Here is a 4,291-nt window from a genome sequence, read left to right on the forward strand (position 1 = left end):
TATTCCCAATCTCGTTGTACCCCTGTAACAATAAAGATATATTGTATTGTTCCTGTGTTCTCCACAGATGGTACCTGGGTTACTGCGTTCTCTAGAGATGGTACCTGTATTGACTGCTTTTCTCCATTGGGTACCTGTGTTCTCTAGAGATTGTACCCGTGTTCTCTAGAGATTGTACTTGTGTCCTCTAGAGATTGTACCTGTGTTGCCCCCTGTTCATGTTCTCCGCTGGGTACCTCTGAACTGTGTTCTCTAGAGATTGTACCTATGTTGATGTGTTCTCTGGAGATTGTACCTCTGCTACCATGTTCTCTAGAGTTTGTACCTGTGTTACTGTATTCTTGACAGCTTCTAGTTCTGTTACTGTGTCCTCTAGAGCTTGTGCCTGTGTTACTGTGGTCTCTAGAGCTTATACCTATGTCCCCAAGAGCTTGGACTTCGGTTACTGTGGTCTCTAGAACTTGTACCTGTGTTACTGTGTTCTCTCGGGCTTGTATAAGAAGGAACTGCAGATGCTGGTTTAAACTGAAGATAGACACAAAAAGCTGGAGTAATTCAACGGGACAGACAGGTGCAACTTGCATCTCCTCCAACCTCATCTACTGTATCCGTTATTCAAGATGTGGACTCTTATACACCTGTGAGACCAAACGCAGACTGGGCGATCATTTCACAGAACACCTTCGCTCAGCCCGCGTGAACCAACCTGATCTCCCGGTTGCTGGACACTTTAATTCTCCTCATTCCTACACAGACCTTTCTGTCCTCAGTCTCCTCCATTGTCAGAGTGAGGCTAAACACAAATTGGAGGAACAACATCTCATATTTCACTTGGGCAGCTTACAGCCCAGTGGTATGAATATTGATTTCAAGATTCAAGATAGCTTTATTTGTCATCCAATATTGGACGAAATTCAGTCACCCACAGTCCAACAATAAAAGCATTAAATAGGCATTAAAATTACACAACCCCAAAAACACACAAAAAAAGAAACATCCATCACAGTGAGTCTCCTCCAGTCCTCTCCTGTGATGGAAGCTAACAATGTCTTTTCCCTTCTCCTGCTGTCTTGTCCCGCAGTCAGGCTGTTGTGGTTGCAGGCCGAGCCAGACGGTCCGCAGCAGGCCGAGCCGGACGGTCCGCAGCGGCCCGAGCCTAAGGCGAGTCCCAGCCGCTCCCGCAGCCTCCGAAGATGGCCGGCTCCGCTGATGATAAGTCCGATCCGGGGCGGGCGAACACGCTGCCGTTGTTGCTGCACGTCGGGGCGGTCGTGGCTCCCGACATTAAAGCCCCCGCCCAGCAGAGAAATATCCCGCGGCATATCTTAGGCCGCGCCGGATGGTGAAATGTCCGCGACCCAAGCCCCGCGACCCCGGGGCGGGCGAACACGCTGCCGCTGCCGGAGCTCCCGATGTCGGCATCCACGCGGCCCGAGCCTAAGGCGAGTCGCAGCCGCTCCCGCAGCCTCCGAGGACGGCCGGCTCCGCTGATGGTAAGTCCGGTCCACGGGCTCAGCGAACCAGAGCCCTGGGGGCCGCCAGCTCCAGGAGTTGGGCCGATGGTAGGCCGCAGCAGGAACAGAGACAACACCCAGAAAACAAAGGTCGGGTCTCCGTTCGGAAGGGACATCTATTTACAATTTTACAGTTCCCATAGTACACAAACACAAAAACACGACATCACAACTACAATTAAGACAAAAAAACAACAAAAACACAAAGACAAATGGACCGCAGGTAAGCCGCAGCTGCTATGGCAGCGCCGCCATTTTCTCTCACTTCAGTTAGCCCTGACATCCCCTCTCTCTCTATCCCTCCCCCACCCAAGTCGCACAAGCTTCTCATTTTCACCTACAAATACCTGTTTCCTTTATCATCATTACTTTTTTGCATGTCTTTCATTCAGTGTTCTTTATCTCTCCACATCTGTCTATATCTCTCGTTTCCCTTGTCCGTAACCACGCAGACTGTCAGACTCCTCCTCACTCACCACATTCAAAACATCACTGAAGTCTCACCTGTTCAACACTGCCTTCAACCATTGACCGTCACCTCACCTTATTTTTCCTTTTCTGCTCGTTTACTTATTTATTTCCTATGTTTTAGTAAACCCTGTAAAGCGTCTTTGAGTTTTTAGAAAAGCGCTATACAAATGTAATGCATTATTATTATTATTCTGAAGAAGGGGCTCGACCCGAAACGCCACCCATTCCTTCTCTCCAGATACTACCTGTCCTGCTGAGTTACTCCAGCTTTTTGTGGCACATGTTCTTACAATAGACAATAGACAATAGGTGCAGGAGTAGGCCATTCAGCCCTTCGAGCCAGCACCGCCATTCAATGCGATCATGGCTGATCACTATCAATCAGTATCCCGTTCCTGCCCATGCTAGTCTCGAGAGCTTTATGCCTGTGTTCTCTAGAGCATATGCCTGTGCTAGTCTCTAGAGATTGCAGTTCTGTTACTATCAAAGATAATAGACCGGAGCAAGATGAACCACTCCTTCAAAATCACGTATACTGAAGTGTAGCACGCAAAGGCGCAGAACGTCCGTCTCACTATGGCACTGGAGGAGGCCCACGACAGAAAGGTCAGCGTGGGAGGGGGAGTTGAAGTGCTCAGCCACCAGGAGATCTGGTTGGTTAAGGCGGACTGAGCGAAGGTGTTGAGCGAAACGATCGCCGAGCCTGCGTTTGGTCTCGTCGATGTAGGGACGTTGACATCTGGAACAGCGGATACAATAGATGAGGTTGGAGGAGGTGCAGGTGAACTTCTGTCTCACCTGGACTGTTTGGGTCCTTGGATGGAGTTGAGGGGGGAGGTAAAGGGACAGGTGTTGCATCTCCTGCGGTTGCAGGGGAAAGTGCCTGGGGAGGGGGTGGTTTGGGTAGGAAGGGACGAGTGGACCAGGGAGTTATGGAGGGAATGGTCTCTGCGGAACGCAGAACGGGGAGGAGATGGGAAGATGTGGCCAGTAGTGGGATCCCGTTGGAGGTGACGGAAATGTTGGAGGATGATTTGTTGGATACGCTGGCTGATGGAAGGCGAGGACAAGGGGGGATTCTGTCCTTGTTACGAATGGGGGGAGGGGGAGCAAGAGCAGAGCTGCTGGATCTAGAGGAGGCCCTAGTGAGTGCCTCATCTATAATGGAGAGGGGAAGCCCCGTTTCCTGAAGAATGAAGACATCTCTGATGCCCTTGCGTGAAACACCTCATCCTGGGCGCAGATGCGGCGTAGACGGAGGAATTGGGAGTAGGGGATAGATTTTTTTGCAGGAGACAGGGTGGGAAAAAGTGTAGTCCAGATAGCTGTGGGAGTAACCTCAGAGTGGGTTTATAGTAGATGTCAGTCACTAGTCTGCCTCCTGTGATGGGGATGGTGAGATCCATAATAATATATTATTATTATTATATCTAAGAGCAGGATGGACATTTTAAAGATCACGAAGTTTAAAGATCATGAAGCAGCAACTCTTCAAGAAATAGTCATAAATGTCAACTATCAACTTATCCAAGAAGTTGAACAAAAATAATTGTTTGCATTTACACACGAAGAAATCGCAGAGCTATGAACACTGACCTGTCCAGCACACAGAATCTGCCTACCACACTGGCGCTGAAATGTACCCATGGAGAGACAGCAGAGGAACAAGGTGGACCACGCCGTTGAAATCGCGGGTGTTGAAGTGTCGTCCCCAAAGGAGCCATTTTAGTAAGCAGACCCCGCTCTCAATCTGCCTCTCACAGCGTCGTCAGTGTTGTACTAAAATGGCGCCAAGACATACTCCGGTGTTTAAGGTCGAGTGGTCTATCTTGCTCCTCTAGTATCTGTTTGTACCTGTGCAGGAAAATAACTGCAAATGCTGGAGTAACTCAACGGGTCGGTTAGCGTCTGGGGAGAGGGGACGGGCGACGCTTCACGCAGTGCAGCAGTGGGTCGGGCGCCGTCTGGGGAGAGGGGACGGGCGACGCTTCACGCAGTGCAGCAGTGGGTCGGGCGCCGGTTCACGGAGCGCTGGGGTGGGGTGGGTCGGCGGGACGGGCGACGCCTCGGGCCCACTCCCTGCCTCAGAGTTTGCGCCAATCAGGGGGAGCTTATTGATGTGGACCAGCGGCCAATGCGCGGCCGCTCGTGACGCGGGAACAGCGCGGGACGGGGAGAGAGAGAGAGAGAGAGAGAGAGACAGGGAGTGTGCGCGTGTGGGGGCGCACACACAGTGTGGGGGAGAGGAAGAGCGGGGGACGGTGCGGGTACAGAGAGGGACGGGCATAGGGGAAGGGAGAGCGGGG

Source organism: Rhinoraja longicauda, chromosome 9 (assembly GCF_053455715.1).
Source record: "Rhinoraja longicauda isolate Sanriku21f chromosome 9, sRhiLon1.1, whole genome shotgun sequence".
Taxonomy (NCBI): Eukaryota; Metazoa; Chordata; class Chondrichthyes; order Rajiformes; family Arhynchobatidae; genus Rhinoraja; species Rhinoraja longicauda.